This window comes from Pan troglodytes, chromosome 2 (assembly GCF_028858775.2).
Source record: "Pan troglodytes isolate AG18354 chromosome 2, NHGRI_mPanTro3-v2.0_pri, whole genome shotgun sequence".
Taxonomy (NCBI): domain Eukaryota; kingdom Metazoa; phylum Chordata; class Mammalia; order Primates; family Hominidae; genus Pan; species Pan troglodytes.
This window is the reverse complement of record NC_086015.1, coordinates 80,391,404-80,406,058: the sequence shown is the minus strand read 5'-3', so window position 1 is coordinate 80,406,058 and position 14,655 is coordinate 80,391,404. Positions and strand designations below refer to the sequence as shown.

The 14,655-nt window shown below is 34.4% G+C and overlaps 1 protein-coding gene and 1 long non-coding RNA gene across 9 annotated transcripts in view; both read right to left on the bottom strand.

Annotated features, from left to right (window-relative positions):
• ROBO2 (roundabout guidance receptor 2) overlaps positions 1–14,655 on the bottom strand; it is a 1,748,072-nt gene that overhangs the window by 1,531,317 nt on the left and 202,100 nt on the right. The window lies entirely within an intron of this gene.
• The window catches only part of LOC134809459 (uncharacterized), a 61,576-nt gene extending 46,921 nt beyond the window's left edge, over positions 1–14,655 (bottom strand). Inside the window, exon 1 of the long non-coding RNA XR_010155282.1 lies at positions 1–14,655. This exon is cut by the window's left edge and continues 44,327 nt beyond it. This is a non-coding gene — a long non-coding RNA (uncharacterized LOC134809459).

The window sequence follows — 14,655 nt, the reverse complement described above, 5'->3', positions numbered from 1 at the left end:
ATGTTGCTGGGGAGCAGATAAATATTGTGACAATATATTTTCACCATGAATTAAAAAGAGTATTTGCTTCAATTAATCAAGAATGCCAGGCAAGAGCTCAGGGAAGATATGGCAAAACAGTTGAGAGAGATCTAAAAGCTGAGCTGTGAAAGTTCCATAAAAAATGAAAGAAAATATGAAAACAGGCTCCCAGGCACGGTGGCTCATGCCTGTAATCCCAACACTTTGGGAGGCCGAGGTGGGCAGATCAGGAGGTCAGGAGATCAAGACCAACCTGGCTAACGTGGTGAAACCCTGTCTCTACTAAAAATACAAAAAGTTAGCCGGATGTGGTGGCAATCCAGGGTTGAAATCAATTTTTATAGGTAAAGAATAATTTAGATCACAAAACATCAGACAATTGAAGAAGGGTATTTTTATTGTTACAAATCACATTGCACAAATGAATATATATGTCCATCATGCTACAGCATCAACAACCATAAAGCAGAGAGAGCACGTAGGGAGAAACAGATAAATACATTAGTCTGTTTATCTGTGAAAAGTAAAAAGGAAAAAATAAGTAAGGACTTAGAAGACTTAAATAACATAACTAATAAACTTCAAATTATGTGTACCAAAGTCTGTATCTTGAAAGAGAACACAATGTGCTTTTAAGTATCCATGGATTATTTTTAAAAATTGGTCATATTTTAGGTCACAAAGAAAAAAATCAATAAATGCCAAAAATTCAAAAAATGCACCTTTCTATCCCTCTGCAAATATTCATAACAACAAATAAAACCATCTGGAAATAAAAACTGAAATCTCTCTCCTTGAGTCATAGAAAAATCCTATTCAAGACTGAAAAATATCAAGAAAAATAAAAATACAGAGAACCCAAAATATTTTTCTGACACAATCCACAAATCACCTTCTGAGAATATGATCTTGTTTCACTTATTTACGTTTGGTTAAATTTGAGGTCCAAGAGCCTAATAGCCACAGAGAAAATAAAGAAAGGAGCTGAATCAACATTCATGTTTGACTGACTCTAAATTTTTTCTTTCCACATTAGTCATCAATGCCTTTCAGAGCATTAGAGCCATTTTTTCTTCATCTGTAAAATGAGGAAGTTGAGTTACAAAACAACAACTAGTGTTTTTGTGTGGCTTACAGTAGGGCATGCAGTGTTTTTGCAGGTAATGCAGGCTTTCCATGCATTCATGTTTAACCTTCATGTCAACTGTATGGGGTAAATACTAGTATCATGACTAATTTAAAAGAAAATACATTGAGGAATAGAGAATTTAAATAATATCTTCACGTTACATAGATACTAACTAAATAGTCAAGTAAAAATCTGAATTCAGAGAGTCTATTTGGCTGTAGACTTAGGCACATTTTAGAGACTGTCTGCCTCAAAGGTACTCTCTAGCTCTGGAATTCTGTTAAGACACATACCTTGGTATTCATGGCATGAATGTTTTAAATAATTCATCACAGAGCGAAGTATGGCTTTCAGTGAATTATAGGTGGATAAAAAGAATAACTATTCAGATGAGTTTTTCTCCAGGGTAAATGAAGAGTAAAATGCCAGCATCCAATCACACAGAACAACATACTCAATTGTTAATGAAACAAAAGAATTGTTTCAGTACTGTAGGCAGCACATGTCCCAAATAAGCTTTTTTAACCAACACAGATGGTGTAGGTTTGATCCAGAACTGTTACATAAACACTTAGCTTATAAATGAAATTGTCCAACCTCAGTGACAAATAGCTGTACATCTGCTTAATAATCATTCCTGTACCAATTTTAGGAGAGAGCACTGTAATTATTTTCCCTGATTACAAAGAATTTGGAAATGAATCACACAGATGCTTTGCTATGTACAGTTAGACAATTATTTTCCTCCCCCCTCCTTACTACTCAATAATATTTCTTTATTATGTTGAACCTAAAAATTGAACTAGGAAAGGTAAATGTTAGCCAATATACCAAAGATAGTAATCTCCCAAATTGCTACTACTGGAAAAATAATTCTACCATATGGACTCTATTCGATTGATTGTGAAATTGCTGTCCTCATTAAATGGTATGCATGACCCTTAGTAGTATAACCACCATTTTCCTCTTTTAGAGACCCAATAATTTCATTGCCTCTCTTTCATCCTTAGAATACAAATCTTGTCTAATAACAAAATGTTCCATCTTATTCTTGGCCCATCTCATCTATTGCTGCTACGCTCCCTTCAATTAGACTCCTCAAAAAAATTTTAATTATTTATTATGTGGCTATCAATCTAGTAGATACTATAGGGGATAAAAATAAGACAAAATATTGGACAGTAAGTACTTATATTGCAGGCAAGTATTGTTCTGTATTTGTAGAAGGAACTCTTATACAACAATACCTTACACAGCTTAGGAGAATTGTTATAGAAGTTTTTCAGGGGTTCATATGAACAAGATAATTTGAGAGGTTCAAAGAAGGGTAGAATCTGAGCTTGGTAAATTTTCTTCTGGCATTGCTTTTACAATTGCATTACTGAATAATAGATTCTTAGATGGCCAACAAATATATAAGGAGTACTTTCTATATGACTGATATGTGGCAAGGTCTTTAAGGTAGAGTGGTCCTTATTATCTTGGAATCTTAGAGATGAAAGAGACATTAAACCATTCATTGATTAAACTAAGTATCTCAAATGAGAATTTAAAAGTACATGAAAGTCTGTATAAAAATACAGTACTGTAGCCCATATAGAAACCAACAGAAGTAACTGAGTTATGTTTATTAAAGAACAGTCATGTGCCTAATATCAGGATAAGCAGATTATATGGTAGAGTAAGTAAGTATTACTGAATTCTGCAAACATAAGTTTGAACCTTGCCCTACCACTCACAACCTGTGATCTGACAGCAATAAAGATTAACATTAAAAGAAGAAAAGCCTCCAGGCGTGGTGGCTCACGCCTGTAATCCCAGCACTTTGGAAGGCCGAGATGGGCGGATCACCTGAGGTCAGGAGTTCAAGATCAGCCTGGCCAGCATGGCAAAATTCCGTCTCTACTAAAAATACAAAAATTATCCAGTCACGGTGGTGCATGCCTGGAATCTCAGCTACTCTACTCAGGAGCCTGAAGCAGGAGAATGGCTTGAACCCAGGAGGCAGAGGTTGCAGTAAGCCGAGATCATACCACTGCACTCCAGGCTGGGCAACAGAGTGAGGCTCTGTCAAAAAGAAAGAAGACAGAAAGAAAGAATGAAAGAAAGAGAGAGGAAGGAAGGAAGGAAGGAAGGAAGGAAGGAAGGAAGGGAGGGAGGGAAGGAAGGGAAGCGAAGGAAGGGAAGGAAGGGGAGAGAGAGAGAGAGAGAGAGAAAGGAAAGCAAGAAAGGTAAGTCATGTGTGGTCAGTCTTTGAAAACTCCTGTTCTAATAATCTATGACTGATGAGACCTACTCAAGATTCTCAGAGTGTATGTGCGTAAAATAAAGTAGGTTCCTATTTTGAATGTCATTTTTTTCCTATGATAATATGACATTTCACAAATGTTAAAAGTACAACTTCTTTTTTATTTATTTATTTATTTTTATTATATATTAAGTTCTAGGGTACATGTGCCCTAGAAGTATAAGAAAAAGTACAACTTCTTGTAAGAAAGTTAACCCTAAGCTTGCCTCTGAATTCCTGAGAATATCAAATCAATAATTATATAAAACCATTAATATTTTATTGGACCACTAAATAATTATAAAACATTATTAATTAATGTAATTCTGACATGATACCTTCGGGTGAGTCATAATCTTACTGGTATTCTGGCCATAAAGTCAAGAGTTTTTTGTTAACTAAGTGAGCTATGGTAAAAAAAAAAAAATTACGAAAGTTATTCACAGTGAACATAATATTCTATTGTTTTTGTTTGAATTGAACAGCAAACACACCATTATAAATAGTGCAATACCAGTTCATTTCATCCATCGAAAATTGATTTGGTGCATGAACCAACAGCGAATTCATCTATTACTTTAGAAAAGCAAGGTTATAAATGCCATTTATTCATGAATAAAAACAGCCTTCCTACTTTACATAAGCAATTTAACATAGCTCGTTTCATTCAGGTGTACATGATGAGAAACAATTTATATACAATATTTTTCTCTGTATCTGCTATGTCCTCATATTGCATTCATTTCCCAAGAGTAGTTGTTTAAAGAAAGCAACTGAAGAAGATCTTTACTTACAGCTAGATGATTTTCTATAAGAAAAACATTGCTAACATAAAGTTTTCCCTATATTGTGAAAGAGCCAAGAGCCCTGACATTCTTCAACAGCACAGAAACCAGCACAGATTTTAGTTAAACGGTGCCCGTTTTGTTAATACCATTACTGACGGTAGTACTAGAAGTGTTCATGATAATAGTAGCACTAATATTTGTACTTGACATCTCTTGAAGGAAATCATAAATTGCTAAGATTAGAAAAGATTCACATTTTTCAGAAACATAAACAGTCTATATGTGGAAAAGTTAAGAGAAACAAGCAAAATAACTTCCCAGAAATGAATAAATGGAATATTTCCTTCTTTACTATATTCTTCTTGTGTGTCACATATCTGTCTGAGCCAAGTGTGATCCAATAATAACGGAGGTTCTGCCATAATCCTTGGTGTTTTTACTATGCTTCTCATGTAAACACTTTTGAAGGGAAAGAATCTGAGAATCTCATCTCCATCATATGTTAATCAACCCTCCCTCATTTGGAGAAACAGTACATGATCTTATGACCTACCCATACTAAGTATCAGAATAATATAAGGATAATGCTTTAGTGAGCTATTTTCAAAGTATGTATATGAATTTGGGTGTTAACAGATAACAGTTGGGCACATGGCTGCAAATTACTGATAAAGTTTGCTGAGCAGTGCTCCAAGTAGTATCTCATTTTGCCAACAGTTAAGACTGACCTTGTCTCTCTGTGTCCCTCTCTCAATTTCTGCCTGGTAGTCAGTAGAAAGTGAAGAATAATGTAGTCAGTTTTCTTACTCATCTATTTTTTTTTCTCTTTTCAAATTGGTGTCTTTTTTTATTATACTTTAAGTTCTAGGGTACATGTGCACAACGTGCAGGTTTGTTACATATGTATACATGTGCCATGTTGGTGTGCTGCACCCATTAACTCGTCATTTCCATTAGGTATATCTCCTAATGCCATCCCTCCCCCTCACCCCACCCCACTACAGGCCCTGGTGTGTGATGTTCCCCTTCCTGTATCTAGTTTTATAGAAAGCAAAATGTTGCTCTTTCTTGCTACCTTTCTTCCAGGTTCAAATAAACCTTCCCTGGCCACTGAGACGATGCCAGTTCTCTCTTTTCCTGTGAAAGTGATTTATCAAATACATTTATGAAACTTATAAAACATATATGATAGTTTTTGTTTAAAATTCATTTGTGTCTTTTATATTCAACATCTGTCTCCCCCACTAGAATGTAAGCTTCGGAAGAGCAGGGAACATAGAATTTGATTATGTTAAATTCCAAAACGTAGCACAGTATTTATATTTGTTAAATGATGACTATTATGAAACTATCAGAAGAGGAAAACAAAATACCTCAACTACGGATTCTAAAATTCTCCACATGAAGTAAGAACTGATGTGATATTGGAACCAAGTGCTTGTCCCTCAGAGGAGTTTACGTAAGTATATTAATCATTACTGATTGATTTTCATTGACATACACAGAGACATTCTTGTTAAACTTGGTGTCTCATAATTTCTGTTGGAAACAGTAACTATAAACAATCTGTTAATCACTGTATAGGTTTTATTTGAGTTGAGTTAAATAGATTTTATATATTCTCAAATAGATTAAGGTCAGACTTAAAAGAGGTCAATTTAATCAGTTCCTTCAGCTTCACTGTGAAAATAGCCACAATAATGGATGAGAAAATAGTGTGGCAATATTATCATGACAAATGAAGCTATGAACAAGCAGATATTTTCCAGAATGCATTTCACTCTACATGAAATGTGTTCTGACAACACATCTTACCTGTGGAGCTTCTTTATATGGTTTAGGAATTCATTCCAACACCATTAACACCTACCTATATTTCTACTCTACATTAGAATGTTTTAAAAAGTGTTTTGGCTAATAGCCAATTATTATCAAACTTTATGATGAAGCTGTAACTGAAAGCAACATTTTAAAGTGATTCCTTAGCTCATAATATTCCATAACCTATTTCTTCAGTTTTTTGAATACTGGGATAAACTGCAGAGGCTTAGAGAAGAAATCTACTAGCTAGAGTAATGTCTTGATGGCAAACATTTCACATTGCAAGAAAAGCTTCTGCTTTTTAAGGTTTTACTCAAGTAAAAAAATATGCAGCTAAATTAAGGGTGAGGAAAGTGTCTGTGCTCACCTGTGCTCACACAAAGCTTGGTGGAAACTTCTGGCTGACAACAGTATAACACCTGCAAAAGTAGTTTAATTCATGGATATTGCTCAAATGTCTGTAGCATCAAATAAATTTAAGATAAAATGCCAGCATATTGTTTGTGAGTCCTTGACTCTGGTAACAGAAGGATTAATAGCTGAAAGACTGAAACACTGTAGAAACAGTGATGTTTAATATCTCCTACACAGCAAGACTTAAATTCTGTCACCAAAACTAGAATAAACTTAGCAACTGAAAGCATCTCGGTTCTCCTCCTGTCTCTAACCTTCTACATCTACACTAGCAAAATGTGGGCATTAGTATCTCTGAAGTGCTTTGCTAATATTCAATGGAATTACATGCAGAAATGGTATAGCAGGGTGACTAGAACAGTTACATATGTTAATTTATTCTATGTCTGACTGAGGATTCCATTAAGGATATCCATAGGAGAGGCGATGAAAAGAATACTTAATTTAAGCTCGAAAATAACAGCCAACATGCACATAGTGCTTGCATTGCACCTGACACTTTTGTGGTATACATGTAATAGAAGATCTACTCATTTAACCATGGACACTCTTTTGAGGCATTACATAAGGGAATATAAGCACAGAGAGGTTGACAAACTTGTCCAAGATCTTATACTAAATGAGGGGAATAGTCAGGATTTTAATAAAAGCTGTCAGCTCTAGAGTCCATGCTAGACTACCTCTCTAAAATCTAGACCTGGTTCTAACAATACTGATATGTTGAACTTTGGTTAAAACCAGTTAATAGTGTTTTCATTTAATTGGAATAGAATACATGATCTTTAAAATGTCTGCATTAAACTTTGTGAGTTTCCAACAAACATGAAGGCATTTAGGATGGCATAATTTGAAATCTATGTGGCATAGCACATTTGAAATCCATTGTCAGTGTCCTTGGGGGAACCTCAAAGAGATTGGCTGTCATCATCCATAGCTGCTGAAATTTAGGTACAGAAAGATGTCCATATGGCTAAATTAAAAGAAACAAGAGCAGAAATGTTGAAATTCATTTTGCTGCTTCTTATGGCTAATGCTCCAAAGAAACATTGAGAAAACAATTGATGTTTGTTTATTTAATTTTTTAAAAAAATTTCCTAACAATGCTAGATATACCATTATTAATAATGTTCATGTGCATATTCACTTTGCTAAATACTTTACCTATGTGACTATACTTGTATCTCATAATAATCATATGGAAGAATCTATTTTTAAATTAGTTTTACATACCAAGCAGCTTGGACTGAGATGAAAGCATGGATTTCCCAACTCACACAGCTAGTAAACAGTAAAGCCTGGATTTGAATCCAAATCTTTACTTACAGATTCTATTTGAGGCACCTCCCATGGTGCTGAGGATGAAAATTTTCACATAATTAAAATGCTAGAAATTATTTAAAATCATAACTCATTGTATTACGCAAAGTGGATCTGATTGGATCATATCTGCTGTTGCCACATTCATTTTTTAATTCGAATTGGTGCCTATGGTGATGCAAAAAAGGGGAATTTGTTAGAAGTAGAAATGCTGATGTTGGGGGTTTGGGGTTAAATAGACTAAAATTGCCCCACTAATATCAGTTCTGAGAAGGTATCTTAGTTCAAACTTAGTGTTCTTTTCCTTTGGATCTTACAGTGATTTATGCGAAGTTGAGTTCTAACCATAAGAACATCTGTTAAAGATCTTGTTTGCTGCTACTGCAGGGAATTTTTTTTTTTTTCAAATGGGACTCTTAAAAACTCTTGAACTATAAATCTGCTTGTAAGAACTACTGGCTAATAAAAATAGTATGTACAGATAACATTTAAGATTTCTAATATTACTATTTGTAGTAGCCCATCATTGTACAGTAGAGAAATCCAATTATCAGCTTCTAATATGATCCTGTTCATAACGCAGGGGCAGAGAGTGTTTCACACGTGGTCAGTGCACACGGGCCATGCAGATTTGCTAATCAGTTCAAGAAAAGCAGTTCCAAAGATGTACACTGATTTCTGCCAGAGGTATGTTGTGTCAGTGTACTGGTTCCACACAAGCATGCTTCACATTGAAAGAATAAGTTGTTTAAAATCCATTGGAATGAAATCCCGGAACTATCATAAATTCTAACCTCACTTAACAGAGAGTCATCTTAATCAGCCACATGAAAGAAATGCCCATTCAAGAGCAATCTCACCTTCTGAGTGCCCAAAACAATTTGCATTTAGTATTAGGTTGGTGCAAAAGTGATTGCACTTTTTACCATTAAAAGTGATACTTCAGTATCTGCAGTAGCACCAACAAATGATCAGTGTTTTGTAAAACTTGATACTGTCAGAGAAATTATTTTTCTGAGTTTTCAATAAACATGTCCTTTACTAATCATAAACTAATTTGTGAGTTCTTAGGGTAATAAAGTGAAAAGTATGTGGGCTCCAAAGTCTGATGTATATGAGTCTTAACTTCAGCTTGATCTCTTACTAGGTGGGTGATATTGGCAACATCACATAACCACTTTAATGTTCAATTTCTTCATCTTTAAAGATAATGATAATCAATATATCAGGGCCTTCTGTAAAGTACATGAAATAATGCATATAAATAAATAATCATATAAATAATATTGACATTCTAGGCAGCCATTAAAATATTATTTGATGTTAATGTTCTTGCTATTATGAATAATTTTTTTATTTAATATTACTCCTTTATTGAGAGTTTGCAGCTAATGATCACAAACTTGTGACTCTAGTCTTCCTTGGATAGAATCAATTTATTCCATTAGTGATACCCAAGAAATTAATTTCATGAAAAGCCACCGAACACTTAAAGTGTAGATATTCACAAAGTACTTGGGCTCCAAGATAATTTCATCTGTGCTGTGGCTTGAATGTGTCTCCCAAAGTTCATGTGTTGGAAACTCAATTCACAACGCGACAGTGATGAAAGGTGGGACTTTAAGAGGTGATTAGGTCATGAGGTATGTTGTTCCATTTTCTATTGCTATAAAGGAATGCCTGAGACTAGATAATTTAAAAGGAAAGGGGCTTTATTTAGTTCATGGTTCTTCAGGTTGTACCAGCATGGTACCAGCATCTGCTCAGCTCTGGTGAGGCCTCAGGAAGCTTTTACTTATGGCAGAAGCCAAAGGGGGAGCAGGTGTGTCACATGGCAAGAGAGGGGGCAAGAAAGAGAGGAAGAGGGGCCAGCCTTTTTCTAAACACAGCTCTCACATGAACTAATAGAGTGAGAGCTCACTCATTACCACAGGGAGTGCGCCAAGCCATTTATGAGGGATCCACCCTCAAGACCCAAACTCCTCCCATGAGGTCCCACCTCCAATGTTGGGGGTTACATTTCAACATGAGGTTTTGGAAGGGAAAACATCCAATCTATATTATGAGGGTTCTGGCCTTATAAGTGGATTAAATCCTTTATTATGAGAGTGGGGCAGCTACCACAGATAGGTAGGATGAGTTTGGTTCTCTTCATCACTAAAATGATGGAAAATACAATTTTAAACTTCAAGTACTCCGATATTCCTATGACTCAATATATTAATTCCTTTTAAGTTCGATTGTATGACATAATTTTGCAGATGAGATATATGTAATGGGCTGTTACTCAGAGTCTGCTCACACATCTGTTGCTAAAAGTCTCTCTGCAAAGCTTCCTGGGTCCTTTTAATGAAAGTGGTAAAGGTACAAGGATAAAGACCTCTGTCTTCAAGAAAATCTCAGTATAATCAGCTTGATATTTTTTCTTAGTTTAATTTTAAATTAATATTCAGATTTTTATAGTAATTGAACTTATCCACCATTATTTTAGAAATAATTGGGAGGCCCATGTTTAGAATTCAGCTGCTTTGGGCCTCTGTTAATCTTTCCTACAACCTTTTCCTCACATCCATTTTTTAGATATAATGAAGAATAATTACATAAGTCTTTAATGATTAATGTTGTTTTTATATCAAGAATAAACAAAATTTTTTATTTCTCATCTTCTTATCTCTCATTCTTTAAGTCTATAAATATAGCAACCTGGAAGACATATGTCACTGTATTTATTTGCAGAAATTACTCCACTAGTGGTTAATAAAAGCTAATTGTGTCAACAGATTCATGCTGAACATATATTTATTCAACAGGAAATTTCCTCAATCAATCAATCACTGCCTATTGAAAATTTATTTTTAAAGTATTATATCATTTAGAAAAAGAATTGATTTACATTTTAGAATTTTCAGTGATATTTAATGATTTTGCCTGCTAAATCAAAAATAGAACCATATAAATACTGCTTTATGAAATTATAGCATTTTCATTATAAAATTAGAAAAACATAGATGTGCAAAAATTATAAAATCTCAATCACATAATTTTATTATATTTAAAAATCATTTGAGAATGATCTCTTTTGCTTCTGGGCTAAGAATAATCTGATTTGAATTTTTCTAAGTAAAGGAGGGATTGAACCTCCAAAACATTGTCTACAGTGAAGATTTCTTCTGAAAGACAAATTACACTCTTAAACATAATACATTTAAATTTTATATCCACAGTTTCACTATAATTCAACAGATATATTACCTACAGACAGAAAACAACATGGTAGATGCTTTCTCACCAAATTAAAAATAAACAGATGAATAAGCCTAAAAACCCAAGGATAATTGATAATATTATTCAGTTATAGGAGGTTCTACCAGATATAAAAAGAAGGTAGGAGTAGAAAAAATATGACTAGGTTATTTGTATTTCAATATAAGAACATTAGTGCATTCTGAAATTTTGACAAGATGCCCATGATAATAATAGTACTATGTTTTGCCAAACTCCTAAATCAAATAGAAAAAAAATCACTTTGGAGTTCAAGATATAGAATACTCAAAACATTTTTCTCCAGCCCAATCTATGAAAAAAAAAGGACTCCTAAGAGATAGGAAAATATCTGGAAAAAAGAGGAAATGCAATTATATCTGTGGGGCTGTGATGAATAAGGGAAGCAAAGGCAAAGAGAGCTAGAAATAATTCAGTTACGGTTGGATAGAAGGGGAGGCCACTGGTGACTTATTAGCTCAGAGTAAAGTTTAAGAGTGGGATGAGGTTGGGTGGAGTCGAGAGTCTACTCTTCCAAAATGACTCAGGATGTAGATGGGATCATTGTGGCTAATTATCTGTGCCCGTTCTGAGAAGTGTGCAGATTTAGACATCTTAGGAAGCTCAATATTCAGTAAGGACCTTCTATTTTTAACAGATCATTTATACATTACTTGATTTGATTAAAGAGAGAGAGAGAGACAGAGAGAGAGAAAGAGAGAGAGAGAGTCGCTGCCCTCATGCAGCTTTATAGCTTGTATTCCAGCTGGAGAAGGCTCATCTCCCTGCCCTTTTGGGTGGAGGGAGGAAAGATAACAGCAGAGTAGAGTCTCATGGAGGGTCTCTTCAGGACAGCTATATTTTGAATCATAATGAGAGAAGATGACTCAAACCTCCTGTGTGATGAAAACTACTATACAGTTTCAAAGGGGGCTTTTCCTGTGTAATCGTAATGGGCAGAAATAGAAAGCCCACAGATGGAGAAAATTCTGGCACTGGCTGGCATGAAAACAAGAGTCTCCAGGAGTGTGAGACAATGCCAGGCGTCTTCATTTCCTAGGGCTGCCCTCACAAAGTGTCACATCCAGGTGGCTTAATATGGGAGAAATTTATTCTCCCATATTTCTGGAGGCCAGAAGCTCAATATCATTGTATCAACAAGGCAATGCTCCAGAGAGAGTCTGAGTAGAAAGAATTCTTCCTTGACTCTTCCTAGCTTCTGCTGGTAGCCATCAATGCTTGGTGTTTCTTGGCTGGCAGCTGCACCACTCTAATCTCTGCCTCTGTTCTCACATGGCGTCCCCCTGTGTGTCCCTGTGTCTTAACATGGTCCTCTGCCCTCTGTCATGTTCTTCCTATTAATATAATGACACCAGTCATATTGGAATAAGGGTCCCTCCTACTCCAGCATGATCTCATCTGAACTAATTCCATCTGCAAGACCATCTTTCCAAATATGGTAACATTTTAAGGTATTGAGGGTCAGGACTTCAACGTATCATTTTGGAAGACAAAATAAAACCATTAACACTAGGCAGGCCAAAATTTTGAAAAAATCAACAGTCTCCTTCTTTAGTGATAGTTTTCAGAGGTAGAGGAACTAGATTAAGATTGAAAAGAGAAAAAAATAAAGTTTTCATGTTTGCTAAAGTAAGGAAGATTTAAGCATAGTATTTTTATGATTAACAGAACTTTCAAAATAACAAAGATTTCAGTTTTACAAACTAATTAATTGAATTTTTATTTCATTAAATAAAGTTCATTCTTCATTTCTTAATAATTTTTTTAGTTGTCTTAAGCATGTTACATTTTATTAGTACCATAAATGCCTTTTCCATCTATATTTTCAAAGTTTTTCTTTACCCTAATCCCACACTGCACAGGGATGTAAAAAGGGCTTTAGACTTTCAAGATTCCATAGGACTTAAATAGATAACCAATAACATTTATTTTATAAATGTTTTAACCTTTAACTCTAAAACATCAGTGCCATTATTTTCCATCTTATATTTAACCTTTCAAATCCATTTTCATACACAGAATTTGCTATTCAAGTTTCATGTCAGCTCAACAAATATGTGCTAAACAATAATTAGGCCTCATGTGATTATTAAGCATATGGGTTCTAAAGCCAGAATGCATGGCTTCCTATCCTCACTCCACTGTTTCCTAGCTTGCTAATAGTGGTCATGTTACTTAACTTTATATGCCTCCATTTTCTCATTACTAACAAGGATATAATAATAGTACTTACCTGGTAGGGTTGTTCTGAGAATTAAAAAGATTAATATACTTAAAACCTTAAGAAGGTTTGCCATCACGTCTACTATGATGAAAGTGTTGTGTATGTATATAAGCTATTATTATCAACCTATAAACTGATATTGAAATACAACACCACACATATCTTTAGGAAGACTTCCCATATATCTAGTTTAAGACAGATGGAATGGGAAGCTTTTATATATATATATATATTCATTCATATATATATATATATATACACACACACACTATATATATAACAATACTACTTAGTCATAAAAAGAACAAAATTATTGTTTTTCAGCAACCTGAATGGAACTGGAGGCTATCATCTTAAGTGAAATAACTCATAAAGTCAAATACCACGTATTCCCATGTATAAGTGGAAACTAAACAAAAGGCACACATAGACATATAGAGTAGAATAATAGACATTGTAGAGTTCAAAAAATTGAAGGGTGGGAGAGGGATGAGGGATGAAAAATTGTCCACTGGGTACAATGTTTACTATTAGGGTGGCTGGTACAATAAAAGCTCAAACTTCACCACTTCGCAATATATCCATGTGACAAAACTGTATATGTACCCTCTAAATCCACAAAAATAAAAAAATTTCTGAAAAAATAAGTTACTGCAATCTCAATAGAAACATGGGAACAGCACCAGAGTAAAGAGCCAGTGGAAAAAGAAATGAAAAACATTGAAAGCAGGAGGCACAGTCAACACATTCTTAGTAAATGATTACGTGTGGAGTTAAGGAGGAAAAAGTGATGACTCCAAGGTGTCTGCAGAAGAAGCTCCTTAGGGTGATGCCTGCTTTACCACGCATATTTCATCTCACAAGCCACATATGGTATTATTAGTAGTAGTGGTACCTGACATCTTGCGTTTCTCTACCCTTCTAAATTTTCAAACCCATACTGCCATCATTTTAATTATTTAGTTTTTTTAAAAGGTATTATGGCCTCTAATTTTGTTCCTACCAATCAGTCATAGTTTTCTCTGCAACTCAAAAGAAGCATTATAATGTAACTATGAAAAAAAGCATTTTCATCTGGGAAAATGTAATTACAAAACTCATTTATGAAACACTATCCATGCGATAGTTTATTATATTATACACTTTATTGTGCTTGTGAGTTTGACTATGAGTAGTATCAGAAACTTCTAGCAATAATTTCAATATTGTAGGTTATTTAAAAACCAGTAGCAGCATTATTAATGATTTTAGAGAACATTTTCTTCACGTTAGATATTACTTACGAAAAAAGATACAGAGAAATACTTGAAAAACTTAGCATATACGTGTAATAAAAATTATCATATTACCTTATATAACTAAAATCAATACA